The sequence below is a fragment of the Pleurodeles waltl genome, chromosome 2_1 (assembly GCF_031143425.1).
Source record: "Pleurodeles waltl isolate 20211129_DDA chromosome 2_1, aPleWal1.hap1.20221129, whole genome shotgun sequence".
NCBI classification, from domain to species: Eukaryota; Metazoa; Chordata; class Amphibia; order Caudata; family Salamandridae; genus Pleurodeles; species Pleurodeles waltl.
Genome location: NC_090438.1, coordinates 858517511 through 858536590, shown reverse-complemented (window position 1 = coordinate 858536590; position 19080 = coordinate 858517511).

The window sequence follows — 19080 nt, the reverse complement described above, 5'->3', positions numbered from 1 at the left end:
AGGTAATAGTAATAAAAAATACACCTACATCAGTAAGCAGCAATTATTATCACCATCACAACCATACCAAACATGCCTACGCTACCCCTCATAAATCAGACAATACCCCTTACACATATGCAGGCAGGGCATTTCTAATGCAATCCTATTAGAAGGCAGCACTCACAGCAGTGAGACACCAATTTAGGCTGTTTGTCACTACCAGGACAGGCAACGCAACCTGGCACATGTCCTGCCTTCTACATACATGGCACCCTGCCCATAGGGCTATCTAGGGCGTACCTTAGGGGTGACTTACATGTAGTAAAAGGGGAGTTCTGGGCCTGGCAAGTGAGTTTAGATGCCAGCTCCCTGTGGCAGAGTGGCAGAAAACTGCGCACACAGTCCGTGCGCTAGCAGGCCTGAGACAGGTTTGAAAGTCTACTTCAGCGGGTGTCGCAAGCAGTGCTGCAGGCCCACTAGTAGTATTTAATTTACAGGCCCTGGGTATAGTGATACCACTGTACAAGGGACTTACAGGTAAATTAAATATGCCAATTAGGTAGAAGCCAATCATACCAACTTTAGATGGGAGAGCACCTGCACTTTAGCACTGGTCAGCAGCGATAAAGTGCTCAGAGTCCTAGAGCCAACAGCGACAGGTCAGAAAAAATAGGAGGCTGGAGGCAAAAAGACTGGGGATGACCCTGCATAAGGAAAAAAGTCCAACAACAATGGTTGACTGCCCTACAGAGATGGATCTCCGGAGGTCAATAACCTCCTCACTCAGGGCAGCAGGGCTCACTGGGGCGGAGCCTGAGGTGCCTGGGGCGAAAGACATGCCCACCATCCTGGGTGAGCGGGCACGGGCAACTTGATGAGGGCCTGCTGGGAGGGTGGTGCTGGTACGGGGGTGGTGGCTACACCTGTAGCTGGGGTGGTCACAGAGGTGTCTGCCACCACCAGGGAGCTTCCATCGGAGGAGGTATCAGTGTCAGAACTGTCTCCTCCAGTCTCTGCCATGGTGCTCCCCTCGCCCTCTGTCCCACTGGTGCACTCAGCGTCGTGGACTCTGCCTCCTGAGTCCTGTGGGATGCAGCTCCCTCCATCGCCGGTGCCTCTGCTCCTCCGCAAGATGATGCTAATGCAGACAAGGACAGGGTGACAAAACTAAAAGGGGGGGAAGATACAAAGGATACACTTGGTCAATGGCTGCACCAACACCACCATTGGTGTACCCAGCACCCTCACACTCAGGGAACAGGCCTATGCACTATGCATGGCATGGGAGGGGCACACACCCTCAAATCCAGCACACCTGGGACCCACGCAGCCCTGACCAGTAGTGGATGTCTACGAGCTAGGTAGCAGGAATATCCCTTGAAAACCCTACCCACCATGGGACCTAGGCTGCAATGTCAGGCCTGGCCTAGGGACACCCACTGACACACATCCACCACCCAGATACCACCCCACCAGGCATTAGTGGTAATGATGGGCAATGTACTCACCCCCTTGTGGCTACTGTGATACACTCAAGCGCCCATCCAGCTCTGGATAGACCACCACCAGTATGCAGGCCATCAGGGGGGTCAGGGTTCGATGGGCACCCCTTACTCGTTGGGAGGCCATCCCCAGCTGCGCCTCCGCCGTCTTCCGTGCCCAGCATCTCAGGTCCTCCCACCGTTTCCGACAGGGAGTGCTTCGCCTTCCATAGACCCCCAGTGTCCGCATGTCCTTGGCCATGGCATGCCATATACCCTTATTTTGATTGGCGCTGACCTGCAGAGGAAATACACACAGGAAAATAGTATTAGTCAGACAGTCCTGCCTGTTACACTTATGGCCCACCATAGCTCTTCACTTCACCCACCATTTCCACACATATGGCCCAGCACACAAACAATACGCTGCCTAGAGGACATCCACCCATCCCCCTTACATGAGGCCTTCACACACACCAATCCATGCATTCATGCCACATGCATCGTGCCCACAGTGTACTCACCTGTTGGTCTGGAGGCCCATATAGCACCCCGTACTGGGGTAAGACCCCATCCACTAATCTCTCCAACTCCACCGCAGTGAAGGCAGGGGCCCTTACCCCAGTCACACGTGCCATGGTAGGTTCCAGACACAGGTCACAGCAGCATATCTAGTGTAGGTCCTCTCCTGTTGAAGATCAGATAGCAGGTGAGGAATCTGATATAGAATGGCGGTCACGTCCGTGGTGGTGTATATCGTCGCCACCGGAGTAGATCACCATTGGCCACTGTAACCTATAGGGCCCAATGTTACCAAATGAGAAGCTGCACAGCAGTTCCCGACCACCTCCTACAACGGCACACAACGTCAGCGGAATTACCTCACTTCCACCTGTCCCTCCACACATGACAGTCAGACACCATTTCAGGGGTGGGGGGGGCAACCCCTGGTTAATTGCTGCATCACTGTTTAAATATGGACATATTGGACACTCCACACTGACCCATTACAAGTTAACAGCATGCAATGTTCTGTGTTAGCCCTTTTGTTCAGTTTGTGACCGGCTCCTCACTCTTTTGCCCCATAGATTGCCACCGCTGCGGATGAATAGGAGCTGGAGACATACCCCCATGTACAGACCCCTGGTGGACCTGGCAACAATGGAGGACAGGCACATCATACTCACCTATAAACTTGACAGGGCCACAATCACAGAGCTGTGTGCCCAATTGGAGCCTGACCGGATATCTGCTATCCGTCACCCCACTGGGATCCCCTCTATTGTGCAAGTTCTATCTGTGTTCCTTTTCCTGGCAACTGGCTCTTTCCAAGTGACAGTGGGCTTGGCAGCAGAAATGTCACAGCCAATGTTCTCAATAGTGCTGACAAGAGTGTTGTCTGCCCTGATTAAACACATGTGCAGCTACATTGTATTTCCCCAGGTGGAAGATTTGGCCACAGTGAAGGCCGACTTCCATGCAATGGGACATATCCTCAACATATTTGGGGCGATTGATGGAATACATAATGCATTTGTTCCCCCCGTCAAAATGAACAGGTGTTCAGAAATCGTAAGTTTCCACTCTATGAATGTACAGATGGTGTGCTTGGTGGACCAGTACATCTCCCACATCAATGCTAAGTATCCTGGGTTGGTGCATGATGCCTTTGTCCTGAGGAATAGCAGCATTCAAAATGTGATGGGCCAACTACAGATGCATAGGGTGTGGCTAATAGGTGAGCCCTGGTCCCTACCCAGTATATGTTGTTGTATGGGTGTGGGCCATATGGGATAGTGTGTGGCTAAATGTTGTCCCTCAATATTGCAGGTGACTCTGGTTACCCCAACCTATCTTGGCTGCTGACCCCTGTGAGGAATGCCAGGACAAGGTCAAAAGAACGTTACAAATAGGCACTTTGGGTGAACCAGAGGGATTCTAGAACAGACCTTTGGCCTCCTGAATGCCAGGTTCAGGTGCCTCTATCCAACAGTTGGATCCCTGTGCTACTCACCCAAGAAGGTCTGCCAGATAATAGTGGCATGCTGCACGTTGCACAACCTTGCCCTGAAATGCCATGTGACTCTTCTGTAGGAGGAGGAGGCTGGAAATGCCCGTGTGACAGCAGTGGACCCTGTGGACAGTGAGGATGAGGAGGCAGAGGGTGAGGATGAGGACAACAGACCAGCTGTTATCAGACAATACTTCCAATGACACACAGGTAAGATGGTGTTAGTTCACATTTCATTGTAATTATTTTTAATTTCTTTGGCACTGGCATGCTGTTATTTCCCACTTCAATGCCCACTTACTGTACCCTTTGGCAATGCATTTGACAGATGTTGGTCCTCACAATAGTTTCTGGTGTGATCACTGCAGCCAACTACAGGTCATTCACATATGCTCATTTACTGTACACTTGAATTGCAATGTTTGAACCTGGTTAATACATGCTTGAAAGAATTGACATACTCCATACGTCTATTTTTTCCAAGGGTGTTTATTGAAGTGCTAAGAAAAAGAGGGGCAAGTGCAATGGGATGGGGTGATGATGGAGGAAAGTCCAGGGTATTGTTCCAGTCTGTAGCACAGGTGCATTGTCCAAGGGGACATAGGAAGGGGAGCAATGGCAGTTCAAGGTGGACAGGGTGACAGGGTGTGACACAAGGGTGACAATCAGGAGAGTCTCATTTCCTGGGGGGATCTTGGCAAGTGTCTCTGGCTTCTGTCTGGATAGCAGGGAACATTTGCAGGGTGGTTCTCCTTCTGTGGGGGGTGCTTGTGGCCTGTTGGTCGTGTCGCTGGGCCTCCTGTCCACTACCGGCAGTGGAGGTGGAAGGCAGTTCAGATGTCTGGCTAGTCGCAGGGGCCCACTGTTGTGAGACTGCCTCCCTCATAATATTGGCCATGTCTGCCAGCATCCCTGCTTTGGAGACCAGGGTGGTGTTGATGGCCTGCAAGTCCTCCCTGATCCCCTGGTACTGTCCCTCCTGCAGCAGCCTGTTCTCCTGCACATTGTCCAGGATCTGGCCCATCATGTCCTGGGAATGCTGGCATGCTCCCAGGATCTCTGCAAGTGCCTCCTGGAGAGTCGGTTCCCTGGACCTGTCCTCCCCCGTTGCACAGCAGTCCTCTAGTTTCCCTGGTGGCCTGTGCCTCTGTTGCCTGAACCTTGTACCCACTGCCACTGACCCTAGGTCCCTGATTGTCTTGTGGGTGAGGTGTGGCTTGGGGTCCCTGTAGAGGTGGGCACACTGCTGATTGTCGTGTCCTGGGGACAGAGGTATGGGTACGCTGGATGGGTGCTGTGGTGCTTTTTCCTGATGGGGGAGGCTCTGTGGTGGTGTGTGACTGGGCCTGGGTAACTGGCTGTCCAGATGTCCCTGATGGGCCAGGTTGGTCATCCGGATCCTGAAGTCCAGAGTTGCTGTCATCACTGTGGGCCTCTTCTGTTGCGGGACTGGATAGTGCTGGCACCTACTCTCCAGTGACATTGGCTGGGGTACCTGTGGGGATGTAAATGATGTGTTATTGTTTCTGTGTCTGATATATTGTGCATCTGTGGCTTTGCCCTAGCAGCTTTCACTTGTGTACGTTGGTATGTGGTGGGATAGCTGATTCTTTCTAGTGCATGCTTTAGTGATAGTGTCCATGCAGGGCTGTAAGTGGTGTCCACGCATTGGTATGGCATGCAAGGCTTGGCATTGTGATGAGTGAGATGTGATGGTGGGAGGGTGGTACGTGGTGGTGTGATGGGAGTGATCGAGAGGGTGAGGGTGGGGGTATGTGATGGCATGCAGGTAGGGGGGTGATAATAGTTGAGAGGTGACTTACCAGAGTCCAGTCCTCCTCTTACTCGAGCAAGGCACTCAGGATGCATGATTGCCAAGACTTGTTCCTCTAATTTTGTTAGTTGTGGGGGAGGAGGTGGGAGTCCACTGTCAGTCCTCTGTTCAGCGAGTTTTGTGTCTTGCTGCTATGGAATGTACTTTCCCCCGTAGATTGTTCCACCTCTTCCTGATGACATCCCTAGTTCTGGGGTGCTGTCCCACAGTATTGACACCTGTCCACGATTATCCGCTACAGCTCCATCTTCCTAGCTATCGACATCTGCTGCATCTGTGCTCCAAATAGCTGAGGCGCTACCCTGATGTTTTCCTCCACCATGACCCCTAGCTCCTCCTCTGAGAATAGGGGTGTCTTTGTGGTGCCATGGGTGTTGTGTGAGGTGTGTAGTTGAGGGTGTGTAGGGTAATGTGTTGGGGTGTGTGATGTGGTGTGCATGGGTGGTGTATAGGTGTAGGTAGTGTGTGGCTCTGGTTGTGTCTGTGGTCTTGCTGTTTCTATGGTAGCAATTGTTTGTAATGGTAAAGGGTTGTGGGTAATGTGGGTGTGGGTTTTATTGTGGTGCGGGTGTGGTGTGTGTATGGATGCCAGGTGTAAGTTGTTTGAATTATCCAATGTGGTGTTGTATTGTTTGTGTGTGTGTATTTTGAGTTCGGCGGTATGTACTGCCAATGGTTTACCACTGCTGAATGTCTGTTGTGGTGATTCTTGGGTCATAATGTGGTGGGCGTAGTTCTGTTGGCGTAACGGTGTGGGTTTTGATACTGCCACTTTATCACTGACCTTTGGTCTGGCGGATTTGTGTATGTGGCTGAATTCTGTCAGATTGGTGTGTGTGTGTCATAATATAGTGGACGGATATCAGCGGTGGCGGCAGTAAGTTGGCAGCAGTCAGCATAGCGGTAAGTGGGATTTACCACCAATGTCATAATGAGGGCCTATGTTATTTTATGACTTATGTTGTATGGCTGAAGTACCGCGTCATTCTTATCACTCCAACCACATAATTGTTTTAATCAGATATACAGGTGGGCTTGTAAACTTCAGCCAGCTGGCCCCAAACCACAAACTGGGAAAGTTTTCTCTTAATTTATTTTGGTGAGCACGAATATATTCTGCCTATCGGAGAAGTAGATTACGAGCGATTTGTTGGAATGCAACACATTATACTTGGAGTCTTTGAGCTTCTTTTTTTGCCTGATGCTTTTGGTTACTGACCCTGAAAGTATCATAGGCTCTGCGAACTAGACCCAGGACCAGTGTTCTGTCCTCTAAAGGTATATTTAATTGGTATAATTCTGATTGGCAAATACAACCTACCTGTAAGTCCTAGTGTAGGTTTAGACGATCCAGTGGATTTAATGCACTTAATTGTACACTTCTGTGGGGTCGTTTAAAGCCAGGCCTGATTTGCAAGCTAATTTTAAAATATAACTGTGTCTGAATCCAACTTTGAAATTAAAAGCACTTCTAAAGTCCAACACTAACATCTTATTACATTTAAGTCACCCCTAAGGTCTTCCCTATGTGCCCCAATGGTAGGGTTCATTGTTATTAAAAGCAGGGACAATATAAAATATGTCTTATATGCTCTGGCATGGAAAAACAACCAACGTATCAAAATAATGGTTACAATAATCCAACAACTTGCTAAGGTCAGATTTATTATAACTATTACAGGAAAGTATTTTTAGAACTTTGGGGCATATTTACAAGCCCTGTTGCTCAGGGCAGTGCAACAAGCAACATTTCTGCTCTGCCCTGCACCACACTGAAAGGGCAGAAATGCACTGCATCTACAAGATATAGTGCATGTCTGTCCTTTCCCCCTCCACTTGCGCACAAATTGCTGCCTAGCATCAATGCAGGGAACTTGCACCATGGTGCAAGGGTTTCTGCATTGTCAGCAATATTAGTTTTCGTACAGGAAGGGCACCTTCCTGCACAAAAACCAATCCTAGGACGCATTAACCTCTTTCTATAAGTGTTGCAGAATGCAGCACACAGAGACAGAGGAAACAACAATGAGATTTAAAGATCTTGTTGCGCCTTGCCCTGGGGAGGTGTACAGTTTTGACACATTCCCAGGTTTACAGATTCTTGTAAATCTGGCAATGAACCAAACCCCATGGGTGTTGTATGGGAACACCCACCCCACATCCCATGGAATGCCTCCCTGATGCAGTGTAAGGCAATGCAGCAATTACAAGGCCATGAATAGCCAGGCAAAGTGGCTTTGCATGGGCTTGTAAATATGGGCCTGCATTACGCGCCGCTGTGTGTCACAAAAAGTGATGGATCGGCAGCTCATGGGCCTTGTAAATATGCCCTTAACTATCCTGAATTTACATAATCAGTCTTGTAGCAGTTTCTTCTGATTGGTCAGGCTTTAATGACCTCAGCCAACCTGCTCCTTGAGTAGGTGTGGAGAGGCCTGAGGCTGCAACAATACAGCCATTTGGTGGGAGAAGATTTACTTCCTTAAGTAGCCAGGGAGAGGAACAGGACTGGGAAGGTCAACTGGATTTAAAAGGCAGAAAAAAAGGATGCCATAGGGGCCAGGCCAGCCCCCATTAAAGAGCCAATCTAGAGTCTCTGAAACCTTGACTGGTGCTACTGGGGCCTTGTTTCCCAAAGGTAGGAAGAAACTTTAAGAACTCAAAGTCTGTAAACTTTCTGCAAAATTTTTCAGAAAAGCTCCAGGAGGAAACCGGCTTGATGAAGAGAGTCAAACTGCTGCCATCCACTCACAAATTGGCCTGACCACACTGGTATGTCCCACGGAAAGCTCTGTATCTCCTTGTTGTTGAGGATGACTTCCAGAGACTCACCGATGCATCATGCTGCAGCAGGCCACCCTCGTTGAATCGGACGCCAAATTAAGGAACCCAAAGACTCATCATCAAGGGAAAAGCTCCAAGCGAAAGACTAAGGGCCTGATTTGGAGTTCGGCTGATGGGGATACTCCATCTCAAACATGATGGAAATCTCATCTGATGATTACATTATATCCTATGGAAATCATAATACAGCAGACGGTATAGCCGTCACATTTGTGATGCAGTAACTCGTCCACCAAAACCTGAGTTGGGCCCTAAATCTGAAGGTAAACTTTAATTTTATCCCAGTCCAACGTGATCAGATAGCCCCGATTGGTGGTTTATCGTTTTTAGCACCAGAATGCACAATTTTAATTTAGTCTTTGAAAATTCAAATCTCTGGTTTCCTAGATAGGAGTTCTGCAGTTTAGGTGTCCTTTTAAAGGTAAAAATGTTCACGATTTTTATAAACTGTTTTTTTTATTTTTATTAAATTGTGTCTTTTACTTATTTACTATTTTGGTGGTATTAAATTATTTACACATACATGTCACCTAAGTTAAGCTTGGATGCTTGTTTGCTAAGCTAACCAAGGTTGATCAAGGATTTATTTACTGTGACTTGGCTGTGCTTATTAGTGATTGTGATATGATTACTAGCTGAAGGTGCACACCCCACCTACTAATAACCCACTTTCCTATGGAAGCTATCCATAACCTTTGTGAAGAAGTGGTTGGAAAAGCTCCCATACATTGTTTGCTGTGACTCCTAGCGTGGAATGGCAACCTACAGGTTTTAAAGCGGAGTCCTTCCCTTTATACACTCTCTGGCTGTATGCATAACCAATAGACCTCCCACATAGCAGGTACATTTTGATATGCTGCCCACTCCTCCCCTTCAAGTAACATGTACTTCCGTGCTCTAACAATTTATCAGTTATCCTTGTTTACTATGTAGGTATGGGCCAGTTATTTTGTTTGAAGATGAGATGTGTTGTATCTTTTTATTACTCTAGCAGCCCTATGCACTCTCCAATCTGATGCTGTAGCTATGTGCTTCTATTATCTACTGTTCTACACACCATTGCATTTTATGCTATGCTTATAATGGAAATGTATTATTAAAGGCAATGTTAACTGTATGCTATAATTTAGGACTATATATTAAGCTGTAAAAGTAAAACTATCAGAAGCATTCATAAAAAGATTTTAAAGAAAACATCATGTACGTTTTTATGCCATAACAAGCTCTTTTGGTAAGTTTGAACTGCCTGAAGAGCAGTTAGCCTCTGTAAAGAATCAAGGACTTTCCAGGAGTATAGATCTCAGGAAACCTGGCATGCAAATGTTTCATGACTGGCCAAATTTTGAACAACCTCTCTGGGTGGCTGATTAGCAACACAGCATAATTATCATTGAAATGCAGCTTATACTACAATAGCACAAACTTATCTCTGTTCATGACCAATGCAAAGCTGGGTGTTACCCAAACTGTGTGAGTAGACCATTAGGACGTGCAATCGATTTGTGCACTACCCCCATTTGGAGTGTAAGGGCCAGAAATGTTTTCAACTCCCTGAGTGGAGTGGAATTCCACCAGTGTGCCTCAGAGTGGGACCTAAGATTATCTCCATGCTTCCTCAGAAACTGTTAGGCATGTAAATTTGTTTGGTGCACAATTTCCTCACAGAATTCAACATCCAAAAATAGATGGATGCCAATAGGCAAAATAAATGCTGTATTGATTTTATATCCAGTGTCTGAAGTGAACAGGGGAATGTAAGGCGGCATTAAATTGGGGTGCTGGCAAGAGAACACTTTGTCTGTGCTTGTCACCCTAAGTGCTTGCTCTCTGGGCTGATCTGCCCAGCTACTCTCTCCCTGCTGCACAGATTGTGCTTGTGAAAAAACATCACGATTCCCGTGACCATGCTCCTCATCATCACTGGAAGACAAGTCATCGGATGGAACTCCACCGGCTGAAAAATCACTTTCAGATTCTGCCTCAGTTTCTTCTCCTTCAGATGCTGTCTCAGTATCTGATTCTGCCTCAGAGTTGTTCTCCATAAAACAAGTTAGGGCATCGGGACACACTGGCATCATAGATGGGCGGGGGGGTGCTGAAGCAGAAGTGATTCTGCTTTGCCCCTGGCCAAAATAAAGGAATCCTCTGTACTGGAGATTTCTTTTAGAGCTTCCCCAGTGTTTACAAAAGGTCGATTGATGCACTGGGGAGGTATCGGAGGCATCAGCCAGTAGCCAACACTCACTCTAGAGAGGTTAAGAGCATTCCACACACCATTGCATAACTCACACAGGACCAGAAGAAATATGATCACAAAACCCCCTTACATCCTGTTTGAACTTGATTGGCTCCTGTTAGCCTCCAGCACCATCTTCAAAACCAGCTGCATCACTTACAAAGCCATTGCAACCAGCACCCCTGCTTATCTTGCAGACAAGCAAACCATCTTTGATGGTTCTGAGAACCAATGTAGTCAAGATGCCATCAGACTGCAAACTAAGAAGAATAAAAAAGAGAAATTAAGGCAGCAGGCTTTTCCCATCTATGCACTCAGGGTATGGAACAACATCTCTGTACCCATCAGGACAGTCCCAGTGCTGCATAAATTGTGGATAGAGTTGAAGACTCACTTCTTTGAAGACTATGACACTTCAATGCATTAACCGTCTGTAACCCAGCCACCTCACCTATCATTTATTTACTTTATGCTTGTCTTTAATCCTTTACAGTTCTCCCCTGCCTTTTGGCTAGGTTGACACAATAGAAATGCCATATATATATATATATATATATATATTTACACACGTGTAGAAATATACATAAATGTATGCACACCTATGCACATACAAACATACATAACTGAAGTTTCCTAGATTAACATTTAGGACGTTAAGGGACAGACATACTGAGATACTGGTGGCAAAAAGTGGTAACAAATTGTAACACAACTTTTTACTGCAAGTATTTTGAACACCTAGTCGCAGGGGGCTCCAGAACAACCTACCTAATGGCTGTTAATGAGGCAGGTCGCAACTCGTGACTCACTACATTTGGCTTTAAAGACAGTAATAACTGCTTTCAAGGGACAGCAGACCACCATCCCTGTCTTAGCATTTGACAACTAAACACTTTGGGGCATGTTTAAGGAAAGTGGAGCTGCACCTAGTGCAGCACCACTTTCCTTGCGCCCCTTAGCGTCCCTGTACCGCCACCATTTGTGCACTGTATCTAAGATACGGCACACCATGGCGCAGGGTAGGGGGAAATAGAATCATTTTTCATGATGCTATTGATGTACTCTGCAGGAGTAGCACCAAAATATTGGTGCTACTCCTGCAGAGTACACTGGGACTCATTATAAATAATGGAAGCCCCCTTTTAATGATTGCTCTGAGCAGCCGTTAAAAGTGCCATAAAAAATGACGTAAGGAAATCTGTTTGTTTTTCTTGTGCCATTATTTCGTCCCCCTAGTAGAGGAACGCCCCCTTTGAATACATTATGTCTGGGCCAGGCATAATGTAACAAAAAGGGTTACAAGGTGGCGCAATGCATACATTGTGCCACTTTGTAAATATAGTGCAAGGATTCTGGCCTCGTTGGGCCACATTAGCATTAAAAAAAATGACGCTCATGTGGTGCAAGGTGGCACTAAAGGCTTATAAATATACCCCTTTGTTTAAGCAGCTTGGTTCTCTTAATGAAGCTGCGACTGCTTTAAAAAAAAGTTGTATATTTGGAATACTTCAGTGAGATTTGTCAGTGGCTCCCTGGACCACTGTCTACTGCCCTTGAAGCTGCCTCCTCAATTTGAAAAGAGGAAAGAGTATCACTTTTCCAAATCAGTTACCACCCATGGTGGAAAATAGTAACTTATCGAGAGTTTCAACCAGGTCAGTCAAAAACCGTTGCTATACTGTACTGATTTGATATTTGAAAGGGAAACCCAAAACATGCCCTTTCAAATACGATCTCCTGAAACTGGTTTAATCCATCCCAAATAACTTTTTAGTGGATGCAGGCTAAACTGTTTAGAACATCTGGCCATAAATGTCAACAATAATAATGAAAACAGGTACTTAAAATAGGCTTATCACTTCACATGCCTTTGTGAAGGCAGCCTTGAAACGTCTCTAAGGCGATGGCTTTGAAGCATCTTAAAACTCCAGTAAAGTGAATTTTGCCCTCATTTCAATTATGTGAGTTTTAAAAGATTCCAGTTGTTGAAACCCTATTAAAAAGCAATTATTTTTCTAATGTATTATGACGAATGAGCACCAACACTGTGGTGTGACTGCTTCGGGCCCTCAAATGCTAATCCGCTCGTAACAATCAGTCCAAAAAACTATAATACAAAGAACCTTATGGCACGTGCCCTATTTTCTCCCTTTTGAAAATTCCCAGCTTTGACGAAGAGGACTGCGGTACTTAAAGTGCAAATGAGACACATTTGAAAATATTATAAATACATCAAAGTGCTGCTCTTCAGATGTGACAGGTGAGGCCACTTTGCATTTCAAATGACGCAATTATCACGTTTAAATGCCCTAGGAATGCAGAAAACAACAAGTAGAATTTATCGTAAAACTGGGTAAATTGTGCGGAACAACCGCTAATAATAAATATGTTAAAAGTGTCATTGAGAATTAAAAATTGCTTGTGTGACTATTATGTACACAATTTTAATTCTCAGTATGTATGCCGTTGGTTGAAGGTAGCAAGTCTAAACTTATTAATTAACCACAAGCAAGAGTGCACAAACACTAAACTGGAAACCAAGAAATTACCCCTGAAACTAAAATGATACAGAAATGGGCCCAGACAGACTGCCTTTCTGGCAGGGGTTGGAAAGCTGAAGCTAAAATTCATCATCATCTTTTCGTATTAGCTTCAAAGATCCTCAATAGACACTTGAAGGATGCGTACGATTTCTGCTTACAGTATCTTTATTAAGTACGCACGTTAAGAAGCGAAATGAAACGCCCGACTTCAAAGTGACTGTTTGCGTGAAGCTGTGAACGCTACTTAAATCACTGCGAGCTTCGTGGCTTATGCTGAAAAAACACAGAGGTCTAGAACAGAAGCTTAACTCCCGGCCGCAGAAATCATTGCCGTTTACAGTGAGCCCTGGACGTCCACAATGTCAAGGAATACCACTGAAGTGGAAACATGAGATGTCTCCTGCCTGACGCTCTTCCATGCAGACCTGCCGCTCTAACCTCCTGCCCAAAGCCAGCTCAACCGGAAATTCATCACTCTCATCTGCTTTACTATCGGTCATTTAGTCGTCGGTGTCGTGCGACGGGACGAACAACAGAACCAGTGCTTTAAATGTGCTGGTAATCACAGGTACTGAGCACGGGCACTTCTGTTTTTTTCCCCTTGTGAGTATCAGAACGTCTCCAGAACTGAGGAGAGTACCGATACTCACTTGGGCATGTCGGGTTTGGTGCAAAACGGTCACGTGAGCCTGCACGTGCACACTACTATGGCTATTTGCCTGTGAGGATCCACTGCTTTAAGCATGCCGCTTGATGTCCCCCTCGCTGCAAAGTGGCAGAAAAAAAAGAAAATTCCAATGAAAGGAGGCATTCTCCGTGGCGCCCACATCTCCAGGCAGCCATCGTTAGCCATGACCCTATTTGCTAGATGGGACTCCTTCCATTGACAGCTGGAAAGGACCGAGTGAGTCAAGAATGAATTCCTGCTCAAATGCGACCGTGATCCCTCAAGTGCACATTAGGATTCCTACAAATCAGGTGACGTCAAGGCTTTGGGGCTTTGAGTTGGTCCAGTACTGAGGCCTGTATTCATATTCCCTGCAGGTGGCTTCCACTCGTAGCAAGGCCGGCCTTTGCACCAAACCGAAAGTGAGGAAAGGATGTTTAAATGGAAAAGGGGATAAAACAAGATTCTGAGGGAAGGGAACAGTGGATGAGTAGAGCTGCCACAAAAGCCAAACGCTAAGAGGTGAAAAATAATTCTTGTAAAATGGTCAGGATTGTTGTATAACGGGAGACACCTCCCTGTGTGCTTTTTTTAGTAATTCTGAAACATTTTAGATAAGCTTTCAGAGACGTGCTACCTGATTTCTTCATCTAGTTACGGGTTTACGTTTATGTCTCAGAGTGAAAAATACCCGATTTTACTGTTTTTCCCAATAAATTTACTAGGCTGCACCTGCAAATATAGAGAACAAAAAACTGCAATGTAGCAACCTTGGCTGTGGCGCATGGGGCTGGCTCCTATCTTGCTTGTGTACTGAAAGGAGGAGAATGGCTCCAGTCTTTCTGGTGTGGTGCGATCAGCAGACTGGCACCCATTCTTCCTGGTGCATTGAAATCAATGAACAGACTCCCATCCTCCCTGGTGCAGTGAGATCAGTTGATTGTTTTTTGTCTTTCTGGTGTGGTGAAATGAGGAGACTGACTTTTAAACTGCCTGGTGCAGTAGGATGCTCACCTAAGCATGATCAGCAGTTTCCGCTGTGATCAGTGTGTGATGTGCAGGTCTTGCGTTTGAATCCCGATGAAGATGTTTTGGCAGTTAATCCTTGCAAGGTCGCTAACGTATACACCAATTGTGAATGATTGATAATCATTTTATATTATACTGTTTTATATGTTTGGTGAATGTGCTACATAAATAACAGATTTTTGTTTTAACATATGGAAAGGTCCTTCCTTTGTCACAGGCTCACGGATTAACACAAAAACCGGTCCTGTGTGTTAAGCAGCATGCTGAAATACTGTATCACATGAAAAATTCAGGGTGTGTGGGCTTTGCGCGGGTCTCGTGTAACCCCTTAGTTATTTGCTTAGCATGGCACAGCACGCACATAGTTACAATCTCCTGAAAACCTGCGATACTTGACGGACCACCACATTAAAAAAAGAGCTATAAAGTTATCTCATCCCCGTGGGTGTAAATCGCAAACATATACATTAAGAATAGTAAAGAGTACTGCTTTCGGGTCGAAGCAGTTGTATGATGGGACCACACATACTGCAATCACGCATGTCTTTTACAACGTGGTGGGAACAACAGCAGCGTTGTTTCCATGCATGCCTTTACCACCCATGCCTTTACAACGAATTTTCGTTGTAAAAGCATGCCTAGTACAGGCATGTGTAGAAACAGCATGCAAAATGGCATGTGTTGTTCTATGATACCACCCCACCATCAGCCCTGTGGCCCAAAACTACCCCAACCCCTAATACCTAAACTACCCCGATCCACCCCAACCCACCCTAAAAAAACCGATCCCAACACCCCTTTAAAATAAAGTATCCAACCCCTCCACCCGCCCTAAACCTAAAGAAACCTATCCCAACCCCACTCCATGAAAGTAAACTACGCCAACAAACCACCCACCCTGAGCCCTAAAAAAAAAACGATCCCAACTCCCCACCACTAAAAGTAAACTACCCTGACTCCCCCACCTGCCCTGAGCCCTACAAAAAATTGCCCGACCCCCACCCCTAAAAACTAAACTACCACGACACCCCCCTCCTGTCCTGAGCCCAAAAACCCTGCCCCCTAATAAGTAAACTACCCTGAGCCCCCACCCACCCTAGGCCCTAAAAATATAAACTATCCCGACCTTCCTTCCCAGCCCCTAAATACTAAATTTCCCCAAACCAACCAACCACCTTGAGCGAAAAAAAAATACCCGACCCCATCCGTAAAAACTAAAGTACCCCAACAACTCCCACCCACCCTAAGCCCTAAAAATGCCCCACTTCTAAAAACTACCCAACGACCCTGCCCCAACTCCACTTACCTCTCTGCGTCCTCTCCCGATCCTTCCTCCTCTTCTATCCTCCCTCCCCCTCCCTTCCTTAAACCTTCCCCACGCCCCTTTAAAAATAAACTACCCTCCCCCACACCCTAAAGAAAAAAATACCGAACCCCCACTGCCCACCCCTTAAAAAATAGCCCACCCCAGGCCCCACCCACCTAATCCCTTAATCCACCCACCACCCCTGCCCCACTCACCTCACTGCATATCTCCCACCTCTAGCCCAAACCCCCACCCTAATTCCATAAAAAAGTACCAAAACCCCATCCTGCCCCTTAAACAAAATAGCCTACAAAAGACCCCACCCACCCCAATCCCTTAATCCGCACCCCACTCCTAACCCAGCTGCTCTCACCTCACCTCACCTCATCAGTCCCACCCCTACCCTAATTCTTTAAAAAAATACCCCACCCTCACCCCTGCCCCTTAAAAACAATAGCCCAACAGAGCCCCCCACCCACCTCAATCCCTTAATCCATCCCCCACCCCTGCCCCAGCCCCACTCACCTCACCGCATCATTCCCACCCCTAGCCCAACCCCAACCCTAATTCCTCAAAAAAATACCCAACCCCCCACCCAGCCCCTTAAAAAATAGGCCGCCCTAGACCCCACCCACCCCTATCCCTTAATATACCACCCACTCTGGCCACAGCCCCACTCACCTCACCGCTTCACTCCCGCCCCTAACCCACCCCTACCCTAATTCCTTGAAAAAATAACCAAACCATCCACCTCACCCCTCAAAAAAAATAGCCCACCCCCAGCCCCCACCCCCATTCCTTAATCCACCCCACCCCTGCCCTAGCCCCATGTACCTCACTGCGTCCCCTCCCACGCGAAGCCTGACTGTTTCTGTGTCTTAACTACACATATGTGTATTCAGTACATGCATGGTTAAGGCACAGAAACAGCCATGTGTTGTTTAGGCAAGCGTGCTAAGATTTGCATTCTCACAGTGAAGAGCATGTTCTGTATGTTTCTGGATACTATGTGCAGCACAATGCTTGGGTCTATTCAAAAATGGATAAAAAGCCATTTGATAGATAAGCTCAGGACTACCATTTGAAGTAAGTCGTCCCAATTTGCCCTTCCTAAAGCCAACCCACATTTGTGTGTTTTTATTTGTTTTACTTTCTTTCCGAGGAGATTCTGGACTGTTTAAAATGATGAATCATTTGTTATTAAAATCCTTGTGGACCCTGAATTGAAAACTGTCTGCCTTACCAACTTGATTGGCAGTGGATTGTTGTGCAGGGTTGTGCTGTGTAGTGTAGTGGGGAGGTTTGGGTGCTTTGGATAAGGTTTAGGTGTTCTTTGGCACCTCTCTTTAGAACAGCAGGCTTAAGGTGTTCGAGGGGTGCTAAAAAGGGGCACATATGATAAAGTGCCCACCCCCAATAACCCTTTTAACCCCACATTATAGCAATGTCTGCTGTACTTCCTGTATGGAATGTCAGGTCACAGACACTCATTCATGGTATTTCTAGGCCTTATAAAATAAGGGAGCAAGGGGGGGTCGCTGCCTTCAACAAATACTCCCTCTGTAACATGCACACTTTTGAAACTTGTTTATTAAACTGTAAACACCCTGATGATCAGAATTCTTTATGGCACAGCCCCCACCCATTTCCAATTCTATTTTTGGGTCTTGTGAGATATGCCTGACTCGCCTTTAATTTCTTCTTGGGCCAGAGTCTGTCTTCATCATTCGGCTGTGGAAGATGTCCAGTCCTACAAATGAGGCTTCGTAACCCATTCTAACCCATCCTAGGTTGTAACCAGTACCACATAAATATTGTGAACTCAATAAGTGTTCTTTTCTCCACCTCTAGTACCTTTATTGATGGTATGGATGTAAGATATATATTTCAGGCATTTATCCCATGCTGCTGCATTTTCTAACGCATCTGTGTTGAGGAGTAGCTGTGGGGAGAGATAACAGTTGATCATTTGAATAATAATTTCTGCATTGAATAGTGTCCTGGTAAATTGCAGGGGTCTATATTGTACCTCAAGACTCCATGGATTAGTGTTCTATCCCACCGTAAGGAGCTTCAGCACCTCAGCAGGTGTGGTGAAAGCTAAATACATTCATAGTACTGTGTTTTGAATGTATAATACTGTAAGGTAATGCAGTCTTCACTTACCTTTCATATTTTACTTATCTTGTATTTGTTAAAAAAAACATATGAATGAGGAATTGTTTTGCCTGCAATCAGGGCACTGGTCCTAAAAACAGAAAAAGAGGAACTAACCAACTTAGGGAGTGACATCAAGGTACATGACTTCAGAGCACATGACATCAGAGAGCATGGCATCACAGGTGACATCACTGGATGTGACATCAAAGACAGTTGTATCACAACTCATGATCTTACAGGAAGTAGCGTCACAAGAAGTGATATCAGATCATAAGGCCTTACACACATGTTTAGCATGTTTGTCATGAGAATATATGACCATGTTATGAGATTTAACAAATGAGATTTTGCATCAGGTTGTGCCAAAAAAGTGACTCAACCTTAATGCAAAACCTGGGCCTCAAATTATACATTTAGGGGCATAGTTAAAAAAGAGTTGTGTCACTCTTACAATAAAGAGATATTTATCAAGCCAGGCAAGGTGGCCTTGCCTGGCTTGATGAATCTAGAGTAACACAATGTAGCACAAATCGCTGCATTGCATTACTCTGCTCTTGGACGGCATTCCTTGGGTGGAACGTGGGTATTCCCACGCATCCACCTATGTATTTTGATGCATTCACAGATTTACCATTACTGGTCGACCTGGGAATGCATCAAAATGCTACACCTCCTCAGGTCAGGCTTAAAAAGGAGCAATATTTGTATTTCTCCTTGTTACTTCCTCTTTCTATGTGTGCTGGATTCTACAAAAAGGAAAATGCCACTCAGGACTGTTTTTGTGCATGAAGGTCCCCCTTCCTGCACAAAACAAACATGTCTGCAACACAGGCATGCTTGCAATATGGTGCAAGGGTGCATACAATGGCACTAGGTATCAACTTGTGCGCCAGTGCAGGGAAGAGACAGGAATGTGCTCTATAATGCAGCAGCGGCTCCTCCATTAAGTTGGAGGACTGTTGCCTCGCCTGCCGTGCAGCATCTAAA